General features: G+C 39.4%; 1 protein-coding gene across 5 annotated transcripts in view; it reads left to right on the top strand.

Moving 5' to 3' along the window:
* Window positions 1-18,946, top strand: part of THSD4 (thrombospondin type 1 domain containing 4) — a 552,284-nt gene that overhangs the window by 363,785 nt on the left and 169,553 nt on the right. The gene's annotated exons all lie outside the window — the stretch shown is intronic.

Genomic DNA, 18,946 nt, shown 5'->3' with positions numbered 1-18,946 from the left:
AAAGACTATTCTGTCTTCGATTTTCTGCTAAGAACACTGAGGTCCCTAGAATGCCTTTGCCCTCGTCAGAATTAGGACAGCAGTAGTGTTCCCTTGCACAGAGCATGCATGCCCTAAAAGAATGTCAAGGACTGTAGGTCAGGCTGGACTTCTGGTGCATGTGTCAGTGTGGGAAGCGTGCCAGGATCCAGTTTCTTTGCAGGTTGCAACAGAATGGTGTGTGGGGGTGCATATGTGCATTTTCTTTCCTGAACTTGAACTTACCTTCTCAGATAAGACCAATGACATACTATTATATGTGGGGAGGAAGAGGTCGGGGCAACTAGAAACCTATATGATTCCATGAATTGTGGTGGGATAAGTTCCTAGAAGTGAGTCAAAAAGATATTTATTTTAATTTTGATGAAGTAATTGGCCAAAACCTGTCAAAATTAAAAATAAATATTTTGGCTGCTAGTGGGTATGAGGTTTCTTTTGTGAAGATAAAAATGTTTTGGAATTAGATAGTGGTGGTGGTTGCACAATTTTGTGACTATACCTAAGACCACTGAATTGTACGCTTTAAAAGAGCAAATGGTATGGTTGTGAATAATATTTCAATTTTTTAAATTAATAAATAATATACATCTCTTTGTCCCAGCTTTTCCATTTCTAATATTTTATCGTATAGGTCCACTCTGAATGTGCAAAACGCTCTCTGAACCATTTTTCGTAATTAGGCCACTGCAACAACCTCCATGTCCCTCAATAAGGGACACTCTGCAGGTGTTCAAGAAGAATGAGGTAGCTCGGTATGTACTGATATGAAGTGGCCACCAGGATATGTTGTTAGGTAAGAAAAGCAAATTGCAGAACAATGTGTATAAAATGCTACCCTTTGTGTAAAATGCGTTAACGTGTTTGTCCCTCCTCTCTCTGGAAGGATATACAAAAAAATGGGGAGGAAAATCAAGTGGCTGGAGGAGGAGGGGAGGTGAGAGACTTATGTTTCACTATATACCTTTGGTACCTTTTGAATTGTGTGCAGTAAGCATGCCTTACCTAGTAAAAAATAATAATAAATAAAATAGATGATATAACCATAAATCACTTAGTAATGAATAAAATACCTGATAGAATAGCTCGTGTTCTCAGCGGTAGCACATGCTAAGGTGAAGTGTACCTGAGTTAATAGCCCTAACCGCTTAGTGAAATGGTTCCTTAAGGGCTAAAATGATGTTCTTTAGGTAGCTCATTCATTCATTTAACACCTACTTAAAGCCCCTCCTTTTTCACTTGTTCAATGAGGGTAAAAATAGTAGCTAATTTAAGGGGTGGTTGGAAGGATTAAATGTGCTAATATGTGCAGAGCTCTCATCTTGGTGTGTCAGGCACATAGTAAACAGCACTTATTCGCTATTACTCCATTTACTATCGCAGATGCTACCAGGTGTGCCACTTCTGTGTGGGGGGGAAAAAGGAAGCTGAAAAGATAAGGTCTTAGTCTTTGATGAGCTGTTACTTTAAAAGGGGCACAGAATGCAAGCAGTTAATGATTGTGCAATAAAAACTCCTTAATTGCCAGAGTAGAAGCAAAAGAACAGTGAAATCTGCTTCAGAAAGTGAAGACAGACTCTAGAAACAATGTCACATTTGAACTGAGACTTGAAGAGTCATGAGTTGGGGGTCTTCTGGACAGCCCCCAGGTTCAGGGATTCGCAACAACTCAACATACAGTTGCACTCACAGCTGGGATTTATTACAGTGACAGGCTACAGAGCAAAATCAACAGAGGAAAAGGTGCTTGGGGTGAAGGCTTGGGGAAACCAGGTGCAAGATTCCAAGGCTCTTCTCCCAGTGGAGTCACACAGGATGCACTTAATTCCCCTAGCAATGAGTTGTGATAACACATGTAAAATGTTGCCAACCTGAGAAGCTTGTTGGAGACTCGGTGCCTAGGGTTTTTATTAGGGGCTGGTCACATAGGCACCCTCTGCCTGCTATGTACCACCATTTCAGACTCCCAGAAGGGAAGCAGGTGTTCAGCATAAACCAGATTGTCTGTGGTATAGGCACAGTGAGCCACTCTTGCCAGTTCTGGGAATGGTGGGAACTCTGCCAAACTCCAAGTTCCCAGACACCAGCCAATGGCCAGCCTCATAAGCAGGTCTGTTTAAAGGAAAACAATCAGGTGTGCTGTGTTAACTCTTCTGCACAGATGGATAGGCATTTTAAATGGAAAAAGAGGGCGAAGACATTTCAGGCAAAGGGGAAAGAAACATCTATAGAGCCCCAGAAATAAAAAAGAACATGATACATTCTGAAAACAATGCTTTGTTCAGATTACGGAAGCGTTTATTGTGAGGGGATGTGGCAGGAGAAGTTTTCTCAGTCACCTAGTTCTTGAGGTTTGGAGTTTTTCTCAGAGCCTTTGAAAGTTCCAGAAATTCCATATGTGCAATCTTAAGATTATCTTTTTATGACATGTCATTTAGGTTACCATTGTGGGACGTTTTCTTGGTCAAAGATTGTTGAAATTATTTCCTAAGGATTAAATCAAATTAAATGATGAATGGAGAGTTGCTTTGTAAGCAGTGACAGCCTTTATAAAAAGCTAGCCATCATTATTAATCCCTGGAGTGTTATTTGTGGCAAATAGAAACGAAGGATCAATGTAATGCCCTTAATGACTGATTCTTTGCGCACAGTTCTCAGTGGCTCCACCTCTCTTTGACTTCCTGATGTCTAAAATGAAAAACCAACTATGTGGAACTAACTTGATAAAGCAAGACCCCAGTCTGAGCCTTGGATCTTCCGCTTCTAGCCATATGACTTTTGACATTTTAAATTTTTTAATTTTAATTATGAAAGCTGTTGTTGTTGTAAAAACAAATTCAAGCAATAAAAAAATGCAAAGAATAAAAAGTTAAAGCTTCCTCTTTATCCTCAGTCCCTCCCCAATCTTTCTCCCCTCCGCAGATGAAAAACCATTGTTAATGATTTGCCGTCTGTCCTTCTAGAACCATTCCTACACTTTTATAAGCACAAGGGTGTGCGCATATGTATATGTGTGTGTCTATGAGTGTATGTGTGTATATGCCTACAACTTACGAATAATGACAGTTTTGTTTCTTCTTTTCTGATACCTGATGCCTCTTGTTTCTACCTTTTGTCTTATTGCAATTGCTTGGACTTCCGGTATGCAATGTCAAATGAGAGCAATGAAAGTGAACATTCTTGTCTTCTTCCAGACTTAAATGGGAAAGCTTCTAATATTTCATCACTAAGTGTGATGCCTGCCAGATGTTTTAGGTAGATAAATTTTATCCAGTTACAATTTCCCTTCTAAGTTTTTATCAGGAGTCATTGAATTTTATCAAACGTTGTTTACCTTCATGAAATGCTGATATGGCACCTTCCTTTAATCTACTTATATAGTGAATTGTATTAGTACGTTTCTTCATGTTGACCTCTCTTTGCATTCTTGGAATGAATTATCTTAATCATGATGATTTATTCATTAAATTAAAACTATTATATTTGATTTGTGAATATTTTGAATTTTGTCTTTTTTTTTAAGTGAGTGCTGTTGATTCGTGGCTCTCTTTTATTGTGCTAGACTAGGGTTTTGTTAGTTTCGTTAAAAAAGTTCAAAAGTGTCTCATCTTTAGTGTGCATTGAAACAGTTTAAACAACAGAGGAATTCGCCTTTTCTTGAAGGTGTGTTGAACTCAGTCATAAAACCTGCCCTTTTGTGGAGGGGTGGTCTTTGAGTACCTTTCCTACCTACCTTCTCTTTTATTTCTAAATGTTTATTTCTTTTATTCTAAACTTGCTCACATATTACATATATTCTCAAAGGGTAGCATTTTATGCACATTTTTAATATTTACAGGAGAATATATGTAATATGTGAGCAAGTTATGACGCAGAATAATGAGACAAACAACTGTGAACCCACCACCCTACCAACAAAATGAAACATTCCCAATACTGTCTGCTCCTCCCCAGGTGTGTCCTCCTCGCTCCTCTCCCCCAAAGAGCACCGTCATCCTAAATCTTGGTTGTCATTTCTTTACTTTTTAAAAATAATTTTGTCACGTATGTATGTATCTCTAAAGAATATATGGTTTGGTTTTGAGTTGTATAAACATGGTATCTTGATTTTTTTATTCAACATGACAATGTGTGTAGTTGTAGTCCATTCATTTTCCCTGCCCCATAGTATTCCTCCATGTGAATATACCGTCTTATTTCCTGTTGATAAATATTTGGGTTCTTTTTGGATTTGGGCTTGGGTTTTTTCCCCCATTATAAACAATGCTGCTGTGAACATTTTGGAACATATCTCCTCACATCCATGTGCACGGATTCCTTTAGGGTGTATACATGGGAGTTGAATTGCTGAGTCATAGAGTATGTGTTTTAACTCTATAAGATAACGTCAAATTGATTTCTAAAGTGGTTGTATCGGTTTTCACTTCCATTAGCAGTGTTTCAGTGTTCTCAATATTTAAGGGTTGTCAATGTATGGCAACATCAGACCAGTTGATTTTTGCTGCCGTGTTAGGTATAAAATGTCATTAGTGTGTGTTCATTGACATTTCTCTGATCACTAACTGTAGCTGCAGTATAATTTTTATATGTATACAAGCTATTCATGTTTCCTCTTCTGTGAAATATCTGTTCATGTCTATTTCCTGATTTTAAATTTGATTCTTCACTTTTTCATTACTGATTTCAGAGTTCTTTGTATATTTTGAATATGAATCTTTTGCTTGTTATCCCATGTAACATTTTTCTCCAGTTTGTGGCTTGTATTTAAAAGTTTACAGTGTCTTTTGATAAACAGAAGTTCTCAGTTTTAGTATATTTGAATTTATCAGTTTCATTCATTTATGTTAACACTTCCTATGTCTTCTTTAAGAAATTATGGATCTCAAGGCTGTAGAGATATTATCTTATATTCTTTTCTAAAATTACTGAAGTTTTGCATTTCACATTTACAACTTTAATACACTTGGAATTGATTTTTCTGTATAGTGTGAATAAGGGATCTAATTTCATTTTTTCCCCATATTATTAATCAATTGTTGTAGGCCCATTTACTGAAGTCTGTCTACCTTATTCTTATTTTTGAGGAGTGTCTGAGCTATTCTTAGACATTTGCTCTTCTTTATGAAATTTGAAGTTAACTCACCACGGTTTTCCTTGAAAAATCCTTTTGGAGTTTTTTTTCAGAATTGTATTGCATCTGTAGATCAATATGAGAGCACTAACACCATTCCAATTTTATGCCATTCTACCCATGAACATACAATAAGCTTTACATTTATTTAGATCTTCTTTGAAGTTTTTCAATAACATTTTATAATTTTCTACTTAAAGGTCTTGCTAAGCTTTAATTTTAGATTTATTCCTACTACCTCATTATATTTTTATTATTGTAAATTATGTTTATATTTTTTAATTAATTTTTTTGCTAACGCTTAAAAATGCAAATGATCTTATATCCAAGCAACTTGATAAACTCTTATTAACTTAAATCCATTGTCTGTAGGAACTTTTATGATTTCTAAGTACGTAATCATGTCATCTGTGAATAATGGCCATTTTGTTTTCTTCCTTTTCCAATTCTTATACTTTTTATTTCTTTTTATTCTCACTGCACTGGCTAGGACCTCCAGTAAAATATTGAATAGATTCAGTATTATTTTATTCATGATTTAAAGGAAACTCTTCTAACATTTTGCCATTAAAAATGAAGTTTGCTGCAAATGTGTGATTGTACACTTTATAAGGTTGATAAAACCTCTTCTATTCATAGTCTGCTGAGAGATTTATTTTTTAATCATGAATAAGTATTAAAGTTTATCTAATGTATTGTCTCTGCCTATAAGATGAGCATGTGGTTTTCCTTCTTTGATCTGTCAGTATGATAAATTACCAACACAGATTTTATAATGCTAAACCATCCTTGCATTCCAGGGGTAAATTCAACTTGGTTATGATATATTTCAATTTTTATTAAATTAATTCTACATGTCACTATTTTGTTTAGAGGATTTTTTAAAAAAATCTATATTCAAGGGACCGGCCCAGTGTTGCAGTGGTTAAGTTTGCATGTTCTGCTTTGGCGGCCCGGGGTTCACCAGTTTGCATCCTGGGTGCAGACATGGCACTGCTTGGCAAGCCATGCTGTGGTAGGTGTCCCACATATAAAAAGTAGAGGAAGGTGGGCATGGATGTTAGCTCACGGCCAGTCTTCCTCAGCAAAAAGAGGAGGATTGGCAGCAGATGTTAGCTCAGAGCTAATCTTCCTCAAAAAAAAAAAAATGTATATTCAAGAGTGGCCTGTAAACTCTGCTTCTTTACCTTTCCTTTCTGGTTTTGTTGTAAGGCTATAAATTCATTTCAGAAATATTTCCTTTTTTCTAAAATTTTGTGTAAAATTATTATAATCTATTCCTAGAAAGTCACCTGAAAAAATGGGCTAGCCCTGGTGTGGTGTTTTGTTTTGTTTTTATTTTCCCTGTGAGGAAATTTTAAATCACTGATTAATTTGTTGAATGGCTATAGGAAAATTAAAGCTTCCTATTTCTTCTTGGATAATATTTGAAAGTTATATATGTCTAGGAATTTGTCCATTTCATTTAAGGTTTCCAGTTTGTTAACATAAATATGTTCAGTATATCCTCTAATTATCCTTTCATTGTGGGCAACATCTGGAGATACATCTGGAGATGCTGCAGGTGCTCTTTGTTCTTTCTTAACGTTGTTGCTTTGTGACTTCTATTTTATCGACCATTCTCATCAGAAGTCTGTCAGTTTTATTAGTCTTCATGAAAAATCAACTTTTGGCTTCATTGATCATCTGTATTGGAGCTTTGGTTTCTATTCTATTCAGTTCTGCTCCTCTTTTTTCCTTCTACTTTCTTTGGTTTTATTCATTTGGTATTTTTTTCTTTAAGACTATTAACTTCTTAAAATTATGTTTAGCTCATTAATTTCCAGCCTTTAATCTTTTCTAATACAAGCATTAAAGATGGTAATTTTGTCTTGAAATACTACTTTTGTTGCGTTTCTTAAGTTTTAATATATACTATTTTCATTATTTAGTTTTAACTAGTTTTAAAAATTGTCATTATCGTATGTTCTCTGACCCATGCATTACTTAATTATATTTTCAAAAACACGGTCCAAGTTCATTTCTAACTTGACGGTATTATAGTCAGAGAATGTGGTATCTGTGAGGCTGATTTTAAAAAATTTGTTGAAACTTGCTTTATGGCCTAGTACATGGGCAGTCTTTGTAAACATTCCAAGTGTGCTTGAGAAAAATGTTCATTCTTGATAGCTGGGTACAGTGACTTTTTATTTATCTATTAAATCAAGGCTGTAGATTGAGTTTTTCAAGTCTTCTCTATCTTTACTAGTGTCTGCCTGCTTCATCCATCAATATTTGAGAGAGACATGTTGGATTCTCCCACCAGCTGCTCTGTTGGCCTGTGGGGGAGATCACCTCGCCGTTCTTCAGGCAGTCCTATCCTTGATGTTGATGACCATTCTTGCTCCATGGCTCCTTCTGCTCATTGTACCTGTGGTTTCTGAGTTTAGAATTTTTCCATCTCTGCAATAGTCTGTTTTGGTGGTTTCTTCTGCTGTAGTTTCTTGCCAACAAAAACTTCCTGATATCCAGAAATCCCTCAAAAATTCTTGTCTGCTGACCGTATCCTTTCTTGTTTTATAGTTGTTGCTACAACATGTTTATCTTTTCTGCCATTTGGATGGAATTTTGGAAAGGAAAGAAAAACAAATACCTTTAGTCAGTCTGCCATCTTGACCCTTTGTAAGACACATTTTTATCCTTTCTTCTTTTCTTCCTCTTCCTTTTTCTCTCAATATATGTTTATTGGGCAAATATTTTTTCTAGACCTCTGTTTCCTCATCTATAAAATGGGGATGATGATAATATTCATCTCAAAGGCATATAAAGAACATTAATGAGATAAGGCCAATGTAGGTGCTTTGCAGGCTATAAAAATCTATACAAATGCGAAGGATGACCGTAGCACCTTCCTTTAACTTTCCTTTCCTTTTGTGTAGTTAATGTTCTAAAGAAGTTTGGCTACATTAGAGAAAAGTGATTAATTGTGGTTGGCATATTGTGAGAAGCTCAAACAAAATTTTATTTGCCACTTTTTGAGAAAATGACTTACCAAGAAACTATTGGATGCCTTAATAGAAAGTCACATATTTTATAAATGGAAATACTTATTTAGTCTCAAAACTAATGCTACAGTGCGTGTCATTTTTTCTTTCCTATTTTCTTGTACTGTGCTATTGGCATGCATTCTCAATTAAGCATTTCTCCTTAAAAAAATTTTTTTTAACTTAAAAAACTTATTTGCTGGTTCAGCATATTATATAAATTATTTGCTTTAGCTTAGAAAGCTAATATGAGCTGACAGAAAGAATGCTAAAATTTCAACCCAGGAACACAAAGAGTAATTGATGTAAAAGATCACGTGGTTTATATTAGAATATACTGAAATTTGCCTAGCTGCAGTTATTTTTTTCATATTCCTTCACTGCACCAAGTCAGAAAAGCAAGTCTCAGTTAAATTCAACAACTGTGTATTGAGTGCTATTTTGTATATAAGGTTTGTGCTTAGTACTGTGGGATTCATAAGGAGGTGAGACACCCCCTCCCCGATCTGTCCTCTAAAGGTGGCCACCAACAAATAGGTTAGTAAAGCTAAGACCTAAATTACTCTAGTAAACATATCACACCCTATCGTGAGGATCAGGAACAGCCATATGGAGAAAATAGCATTTGAGACAGGATTGAAGGATGCTTAGGAGTTCCATAGACAGATAGTAGAAGAAGCCATTCCAAGTGTCAGGAACAGCATGAATAAAGAAAGCTATTCAGTTGGGAAAGGTAAGGGCATATTTAGATAATGGCAAATAATTCTTTTTTTTCTTTTGGCTAGAACATCAAGTACACGTATTGGGAGATAATGAATGCAAGAAGACTCGGGGACATATTGTACAAAATACAATTTCAGCCGTAGGAAAAGGGTTGAGGCTTTCTTTGTGGCCAAATATACCAATTTTTGTAAATGTTCCATGGAAGCTTGTAAAGACATACTTTACATTTTTACTTTAAATATAGATGTATATAATTTGTATTCATTCTTCCATGTAATTATATCATTCCTTTCTTCTGTGTGGATATGTTCTTCTATTTTTTAGGTTCTACTAGAAGTCACTAATGATTTTTTAAATATGTTCCAACTTTAAAATTCTCTGAATCTAGGAATGACTCTTAAACTACAAATGCATATCACAAATCCCTGAATAGTGTTACTGTCTTCGGTAGAGTGGGAGAAGATCCATGGGCTTTGAGAGACACAGGCCTAAGCTTCAGTCTTCAGTCCTGCACGTTCTTGCTCAAACAGGCTGAGTGACTTCCCTGTGCATCATTTTTTTCTTCTTTAAAATGGGGAGGATCACGTCAACATCATAGAGTTTTAGTGAAGGTGAAGGAGGTAATTTCCGTAGTATTTGGTGCACAGCAGATGCTCAATGGATGGCAGCTATCCTTGTCATAAAAATATTTGATCTCTCAAGTCTAATGGAGAAGGATTCTTCAGTTAGGCCAGAGGAAGTGTGTAAAGCTAAAAGGAGATATTTGCCAAATTAAGGCAGAATATAAAGTGAGACAAATGAGAGGGAATGAATATGGAGTTGAGGGGACATCCTAGAGAGGGGAGGTTTACAGTCTGGAATCCAAAACCTGGGTCCATATTTTTTAACTAAATTTTATGAGTCAAAGGCTCTGAGTGGCAGAGAAAGAAGAAAATATCTAGGATGCTTTAAAATGGAAAGATCAGGATGGGAAATTGAGAAAGGAGAAAGTGCAAAAATAGGATTCCTAAGTCTAGAATAGGTTGGCCACACCTTCCCGGTTGGTGAAGGAGGGGGCTAGGAGGTCTCTGTGGTTTTCTCAGCAAAAGGTGGACCTGGGGCTCAGATAAAAAATGCTCTGTCTTCCCTAGAGCCAAAAAGTGGTGTTAAATACCAAATTCCAGTCTTTTGAATCATTATTTGAGAAAGAATCTTAGAGATAATCTAGTCCAACCCACTAATTTTACATAGGAGGAAAATAAATCTTTTAGAGCTTGTGTGGCTTGCCCAAGACCACACAGTTGCTCAATCCAGAGCTGGAGGGTAAATGGTCTAGAAGCAACATGGTCATGATGAGTCTAGTTGTAGCATCTGAGACCTTTCAGCAAGTAAAAGCTTGAGGGTAACTTGAAAGGGAGTGGTTGTGGCTTTAAATCTTTATGGCAGCAACAGTTAAACCTGATACATTAAATTAGTTCAAAGCTATTTGTAAGAGGCCTCAGCTGTATACAGTTTGTTCTCCAAGAATGCTGACCCTGTAGAGATGATTAGATTTGTACATCATCCATCTGAGTCTGTTGGAAGGTGATAGGGAGATAGGGGCAAAGGATGGAACCCAGGCCTCCACTGCATTCATCAGCACATTATTTATGGAGATTCTGCTGTGCACCAGGCACTATTCTAAGTGATTAACGTATGTCAGTGAGCCAAGCAGACAAAGATCCTGACCTCACATTCTAGCTTTCTTGCCCCTGGAAGTGTAGCAGAATAGCAGAGCCTGGATGTGGTGCTGTGTCCATATCATCACAGCCCCCCTTCCCTGGCTGTTCTAAGTTCCACCTCTTTCAGGACACCCTAGCACACCATCACTGGTCTTGGAGCACCCTCTGCTTTGGCATATACCATAACATCAAGCCTTGGATCTGGTGTGACCTCTATTGCTCTCTTAGTAGTTTCCCCCAAGAATATCTGATCTCCCAGTGAGCCTATCAGCACCCTGAGACTAGGAAACCATCCCTACATCCCGCATTGTCCTGTGATGATGCCTAGCACTGGACACCAGATGCATGCATGCGGCACACATTTATTGAGCCTTCACATCAGACCGGAGCAGAAAAGCTGTGTCGTGATGGATGAGGACACCCTTCAGAGACGAGAGGTGCAGCAGAGTCTTGCTGGGGGACCCACTAGCAAAACCACTTCAGGAACCTTCCCTGTGAGGCTCAGGTGGTGAAAACACAGTTAGTGCTCTGGAGGCAGCTCCTTTGGAACTGTCTTCTCAATGCTCTGGAAAACCCATTCAAAGGGAATTGACATCCCAAATGCCGTTGAAAACATCTAAGAACTATGAGTAAGCACTAAGGGATTGTCAGATGAAGGGGGCCCGCTAATCATGAAGCATTTTGATGAGTAACAGAATTCTAAGCCAAAACCTAAAGCTGGATACACATCATAATGGTTAAGCCAAATAACACTGAATCATTTTGGCTCTTACTCCTGAGAAAGAAGGCACACTGGAGTAGAAAGACAGTAAATTAAAAAAAAAAAAAAAAAGTCTACCTATTTTTATTAGGTTCAAATAACCTGATTCTAAGTACTTGCATGGTCTCTGATTTCCATGTTTCATAGTATATCTGTCAATAACCCCAGTGGAGATGGCTTTGTTCAGCCTCAAAAAAGGTTGCTATCCAGCCAGGCCTCCCTTCTTCCCAGTTACTGCTCCCGTCTCCCATAAATGCATGCGACTGGTAAATAAACTCTGAAGCCAGCGTGGCAGGTGTGTATTGAGACCTTACCATGCTCCAGCCCCCAAAGGTGCAGTTTGACCTGCATGTCTGAGGCAGTCCTGGCTTATTAATGATGGTGGGTGGGCGTCTCCATCAGTTGTCTTGGTTGATGTGCCAGTTGTCCAATTCTACAGTGACTGAGTTTTTGTTTGTTTGTTTTTTGTGTTTCTATATTGATGGAAAATAGGGTTTTTGCAGCATCACAGAATAGATTAGAACTGATGCTTCTGTTTCATAGTTTACAGAACTGGGTTTATGTACTTTCAACAATTCACTATGTTTCTGCCCCTTTTCCCTTTTGGGAAGTTGTAGGGGTAAGATGCCCTGTTGCCACTATGCTTATGTTGGGCAGTATACCAGAAACTAAAGATACAAAGATGGGTCCCCGCTCTTAGGAGCCCCCTAAGGAGGACAGATGGGCACAGAGAGGCCACAGTGCAGTGTGAAAACTGCTGTGGTGTGTATGGATCGAGTGCTGTGGGAACCCAGATGTGGACATGGCTAACTATGCTGAGGAGACTCAGATAATGCTTCACTGAGGAGAGGACATTTAGGTTGGGACATGGAGAATAAGTAGGAGTCTGTCAGTTGAAGAGGCTGGGAGGAGAGGCATTGAATTTTCCGGGCGGAGGGAACAGTGTGTGCAAAGGCAGGAAGTCTGTACAAGTTCACATTCTGTTATCCAAAACCCTTGGGGCCCAGATGTGTTTCAGGATTTGGAATTTTTTTTTTTATATTAGAAGGGTAATATGGTACATGTATTGTATATTACATAACACCCCCAGCAAGGTTCTAGTCAAATAGACAAATATATCCAGACCAAAAAGTTAAAGTATTCATACTAAGTGGGATTAAAGACTATTATTAATAGTGTCATATCAGTTAAGTCATGTTTTGCTATCAAATGAGTTTGAATACCAAACTTAACCCACCCCCCTAAAAAAACCCAAAGCCTTAGGTTTTTAAGCCCTTTGGATTTTGGAATCTTGAATAAAAGGATCGTGGCTGCAATTCCAGCAGATTCTCATTGGGCTGACCTAGGTCATGTGTTCGTCCCTGAACCAATCACTCTAGCCAAGGGGATAAATATGCTGACTGGCCAGCCCAAATCCTGGGCCCTGGCTCACCCCTGGAATTGAGCACTAGGTTCAGCCTGCCTGGATCACAGAGTGATATCAGGATAGTGTTTCCAGAAAAAGGGATACTTGGCAGGTAAAAATCACTGATGTCCATTATATATGCATCACAGATGTACCCACATTATATGACCTAGATCACACCATCTTAAGAACCAGGGTTCGGATCTCTTTCTGTCTGATTCCAGAGCCCATGCTAGACTAGGCTGCTCATACATGCCAGTGGAATATAGTCTACCCCCACCCCCGTGTAACCCACTGCTCAAATATATGATGCAGACAATTGGAACCTAGCAAAGTATATAATAAGGCGCTAATTACCCAGAGTACAGAGAGCCCACTAGTTGAAATGACTTAGAGAAGTTAGAGACATTAACAGGCTGAAGTTTCACAGGGTGGCAGAGCTTGAGCTGAGCTTCAGAGGATGTGTTGGAAGAGAGAGGAGAGACCTTATTTCTCTGGTTCTGCTCCAGGGGTTCTCTTGTAAGTTTAATTACAAACAAACATTGAATTGGAGGAAGGAATAACAGACAGATTTTCCTGGGCCCTGAATGAACCTCTGAGACCACAGGACATAAATTACAGAGGAATGGTGTCAAGAGGAAAGACATCTCCCTGTAATTTATTGACAAGAGAAGAAAAGCAAAAGAGTCATTAAGGGTTAGACGCTCTAAGCTGGCTTCTGAGGTGCTCAGAGCATAAGTGTGACGATGGCAGACAGAAGCAACTCTTTATGGCCACATAAAGGACTCAGTTCTGTGCTTTCCCAGGGGGTCCTAGAATTGAAACAGACCAAAGATCTGAAAGGGCTCGTCAAGTGCATCTGGCCAGAGCCCCTTGATTTTAGTTATGGGAAATCTGAGGTCCAGGGAGGGGAATACCTTGATAAGGTCACAGCTGGTACTTAAAGAAAAGAACTGGGTAAACCATTTCATGTGGTTTTGTTTTAGAATTTTTTTGCTGAAATTCAATAGTGAATTCAAGGACCCTTCAGGCATTGTTATTCTGTAACAGTGCATGGTTTGAATGTTGTGTGTGTTTTCTCTTTACAGGAATTTAATTAAATAAAAATGCAAACTAATTTTGAAATAGCTATGCCTAAAAATACCCACTTTTTGAGTGTCGAGAAGTTTGTGGTCAGAGTTGTCCATGCATTTCCCTCATTCAGGACCAGCCAAGAGATTCCAACACCAGTATTTACTGAGCATCTACTTTGTGCTCAGGTGTTGAACAGTCTCGTTTAATCCTCAGCATAGCCCTCTGTGATAGGGATTATTATCCCACTTTTAGATGGGAAAACTGGGCAAGACAGATCGGTAACGTGCTGAATGTAACTTGTTAAAGGTTGGGGCTGGGATTCTCTTTGGTCCTTAGCCACTCTGGGTGATACCATCCCACCCTGAGTTTCTGTCATATAGACCCTGATCTGTTGACCATTTTACCCCATAATCCCTATCCTGTAGCCAGATTTTGTTGGTTTTAGTTGACTCATCATGCCTCTAGAAGGCCCTGTCATTTTCTCTCTTGGTTTATAAATTGTCCTCTTATCTCTTGGGCACCCCCTCTTCGTCCCTGCTCCCTCCCTCCTCATTCTCCTCCTGCTTAATTGGTCATGACATGGAGAGATGTGACAGCTGCTCCAGACACTGCCTCCTCTCTCCTCCAGGGGCACCTCCCTGTCTCCTGAGCCTGAAGGCTTGTACAAAACAGACTGAGATTCTCTGAAAAACAATTCAGCAGAGAGCAACATGATATTTGTTCTCCTTAAAAACTTAAACTTGTGTAGGTATGGCATATTTTATGTCAAGGAATCTTAGAACCAGAGGGGACCAAAGGCCCAACCCTCTCTTGTTAGAGATTAGAAATCTGTAGGCCAGATAAAGTTATTGGCCCAACTTCACGTAGCAATGCTAAAAGTTAGTTCTCTCAAGTGGACCCCTCACCCAGAGCAGAGAGCTGGGGGCTGTGGCATTGATCATGAGGAGCTGACCTTGACTCCTTATAAGAGGCAGTGCATGACAATCATCTTGTTTACTGCGTTTCACTAGATCCCACAGCATCCCTGACTCGATAGGATTCCCCTAGACACAGATCCTGAGCCAAGGACCAGAGTTTATGTGGTTCATTTGGCAAGTGGTCTCAGGAAACCCCACTAAGGGAGAGGAGAAGTGAGACAGTGAGGGAAGGCACGTGGTACAGGTGTGTTATCAAGCCAGTGACCTGTGGCCACCTGGGGCTTCATTCTGCCGGGGGCCTCTGGGAATCAGTATAGCACATAACTCAGAATTATTCAACAGAGGAGCAAGGAAGTTGGCATATTGGCCCACCAACTCATTTTCCTCATTGGGTGAGGGCTGCTTCAGGAGCATCACCTCTCCAGCACTTCCAGCTCGTTCCTGATGAGAACAAAGCACCCAGGCAGAGTCACAGGTGTTCCCAGCAAACTACCTTCGGATCAGCAAGCTGAGTGTGAAAAGGATGCAGCAGGGCTTGCACAGACTTGGCAATAGTCCCCAAGAGAGAGCTCCATCAGCAGTCAGAAGCAGGAAAGCTAGAACACCTGGTGTGTGAGTGTGTGTATGTGTGTGTTTGACTTCAAATGCTGGTTTTGGTGCTATGTCGTGCTTGCTTCTCAGTCTTGGCAGTTTGGAAGCTCAGAACCAGTTTCCAGCCCACATCTAGCTCTTGGACAAGACCTTAAGGGAATGCAATCTTTGTACCAAACTTAACCCTTTATTTCCCTTCTTTTATTTATTTTCCTTATATGTCTGTTTGTGTATTTATTCTGATCCTCTTTGTGTATGCCTTTAAAGCCCCCTCGAATCCGTGTATTGATATAGGCTGGATACAAATAGACATAAAATCAGGTTACCCAGTTAAAAGAGATAAACCTGGGACTAGTCACAAGCAGCTGCCGGGCCGTTGACTGGTTTCTAGCTTCAGCTAAAGAAGACTTTTCATCAGGGCTCCCTGGTCTCCACATGAAAGTCACAAGTGCACGGGAAACCACAGACTTCTTGCCCTGCTGCAAGTTTGTCGTGAGTCACAGAGAACTGCAAATAAGGGAAAATGTGTGTTCTTCAAAATGGCCACAGAAGCAGGATGTCCATCATCCCCATGATGCTGTAAAACAGGAGATTCCTGTATCACTTGGGTGATGTGATAAGAGGTCCCTGAAGGCCAAATTGGAGCCCACGATTTGCAGTTTTGCTGAGTCAGGATTCATAACCTGGAAAATAGAAAAATAAATGAAAGCAAGCACTAGCAGAAGCAGCCTCCAAAACTTTTAATAGCTAGAATCTTCTCTCTCTCTCTTCTTAGGCTGATACTTAAAATATTTTCTCCTATGCATGATTTTTATTGATGAATATTTTTTACGGCTTTTCTGTACAGTATATGACAAATTTTCTTTAATAAGCATGTATTACTCTTAAACGGGGAGAAAATGAAAGAGTATTTCCTCTCATCTGAATATTTTTTAATCATAACATCCCCTTCAAATGTCTTGTTTTCTAAAAATAGATGTTTTGCTAAAAGCATCCAAAGTAAAATGTGGCCTGCCACTCCAAAAGCTCAGGTTTTGTTTGTTTTCTTTGCTGATCAGAAGCCCTGAAGAAATGACGATTCTGCCCTCTGACATTCATGAAGGTGGGTGCAGACCCACAGTAAGTCTTTCTTTGCCATTTGGTTTCCTGATTCAAGGAAAATGTTAGCCAGATGTCACAATTAAAAGGAGCGAGGGAGGGAGGAAGATAGGAAGATAGGAAGGAAGGAAGGAAAGAAGGATGGAAAGTAACAAAGCTAGACTCCGCTCTTGTTTCTTTCTCTTTCTTCTGTCCAATAATCAGCAATGTTAACTAAGCATCTCTCAAAAGTTATTAATTTATGATTCCTTAATTCTAAAAAGGATCTAAAACAACCATAAAAAATTTAGTGAGTGTAATGTACAAGATTGCAAGTAAGGGAAGAAAATGGAGCAAAGGGAAAACTGGGGAGAGGAAAAATAAGACAGGAATAAGACCAAGGTCTAAAATCCATGCCATTAAGTCCTATGAGGTGAGGTCAGAAATTTTACTCTGAGCTTCACAGCAACCAAAGCAAGGAAGGAAACGCCATCAAATACATGACTCAGGTCAAAAAAAAAAAAAGCTAATTCATTTGGCATGGAGCACTGGGCTAAGTATTTTGGGAGAATATATACAACGAGGATAAAAGATATTATTAGCTCATTGACTCAGGAAGTCAGTGCCCACTACTTATGAGGACTAATAATCCTACCAGCTAACAGCACTTGAGCACTTCTGACATGCCAAGCACTGTCCTAACCAGTGTCATCATGGCACAAGAACACCGGGCCTCAGGAACAGCTACTTACATTTGTAAAAGTAGAATTTATGGCTTACAAAGGGCTTTCCCATTTGTGTTCTTACTTAATTACTTACAATAACGCTGTGAGATATTATTTTTCCATGAGGAAAGCAAGGTCATGTAGCTAATAATTGGTAGACCTGGAATATAAACCCAGGTTTTTCAGATATTCTTTTTCCATTACTTCATGATCCAGGAGGCAAAACCATGGTGATGGAAATATGGATATTTGGCTCTAGGATCTTAAGCCGAGTTCTCGTGAGGTGTCTACTTCTAGGCCCACCATTCACTGGCTGTGTGGTGTTGGGCAAGTCCCTTTTCTTCTTGGAGCCACAGTGTCTTCAACGGGAAAATAAGGAGGTTGATGACTCGTCTGGGAAGATTCATTCCAGCTGCAGCAGCCTGTTCATCTCTGGGTTTCTGTGGCTCTAGGCGGTTTCCCAGACTACACTCCGGGGTGTTCCTAGTCATTTTCACATTAGCAGTTGCTCTGTGGTACGGCTTGGCTGCGCCTCTGAGGACCATTTAACCTTCACCATTGTCCCAGCCTGCTTGGGAGCTGGGGCTCGGGGGCTGCATCTGAAAGGCTGAGAGAAGCCAGAACTCCCGCTGAGCCCACGGTGTCCTATAGGGTGTTCCCACAGCATCACCAGGACGTATTTTGTTGTTACTGATTGATACTACATCTTCCATGGATCTTCCGAGGAAGATTCAAAGTGGAAAGTGCCTAAAGTTGGATCCAGACCTGGTGAAGAACTCACGTTTTTTTTCCTTTTGTTTTTAAGCCTCCTCTGAGCCCAAAGATCCCCTGTACACGTCTTGGATTCATGCAAGTTAGCCTTGTCTCCGTGGAGGGCTTCCCTGAGGGGGTAGAATGTTGTGTGTTCGTTTCCTGTGCCCAAATAAATAAACCCTCTCCTAAGCTTTAGGCTCCAGGTTTGTTTCTGGCATCCCTTTGCCTAAAAGTTTCTGTATTGAATAAAACACAAATGTTTAGCAAATCCCAAGAAATTCCTTATTTAATGGAAAAAAGAGATCCCTGAGCTTATATTTCAAAATGTGATTTCCATGTTCCCATTGCATTAAGGCAAGTTTGCCTCACCAAATCCCCAGATGTCTGATATGCTTTTCTAAAAATGCCTTTATTTAGACCTTAGAATGCATTTTGAGTACCTATTGTGGCCAGGATTCTCCTCTGAGCCCTGTAGAAGATAGAGTAGCAGAAGGAGACTCAAAGCCCACGCTATAATTTGGTTGTAAAGGTTGCGTTAGAATCTGTAGGAAGTCTCGGTGTTAGCCTACAGACAAGCTTTTCTCCCTGCGTGTTGATCTTTTATGCGATGCGGTATAGCACCTCTGTATGGCCATCTGTCCTCCTTCATGACAGCAGGAGATTCAGCTCTGGGGTTGGCCACAAACAGTTTATCTCGTTAGCTGACCTGGCATCTAGGACCTGCCTTGGCAATTTCTCTGTGAATTGTATTTTCTTTCTTCCAGCATCTTTGAAGACTGGCCTTTTCCTTTTGCTTCATGGCTCTGCCAACCCTAAACTGCTCTCCCTCCTAAAATGTTTCTCTTTTGTTATAAAAGTAATTTATATTCATTGCTGAGAGAGAGACAGAGAGACAGAAACAGAAGAAAACAGCAATTGCAGAAAGAAATTTAGAAAAACATAATAAAATAAAATCCCATCACAGTAAAGTTATTGCTGTTACTATTTGGATTTACAAAAATAGTTTGCCCGTAATTATTTATCCTCAGCCC

Source organism: Equus przewalskii, chromosome 1 (genome assembly GCF_037783145.1).
Source record: "Equus przewalskii isolate Varuska chromosome 1, EquPr2, whole genome shotgun sequence".
Classification (NCBI taxonomy): Eukaryota; Metazoa; Chordata; class Mammalia; order Perissodactyla; family Equidae; genus Equus; species Equus przewalskii.
Note: the sequence above shows the minus strand (reverse complement) of the source record. Positions and strands in the feature narration are given on the sequence as shown.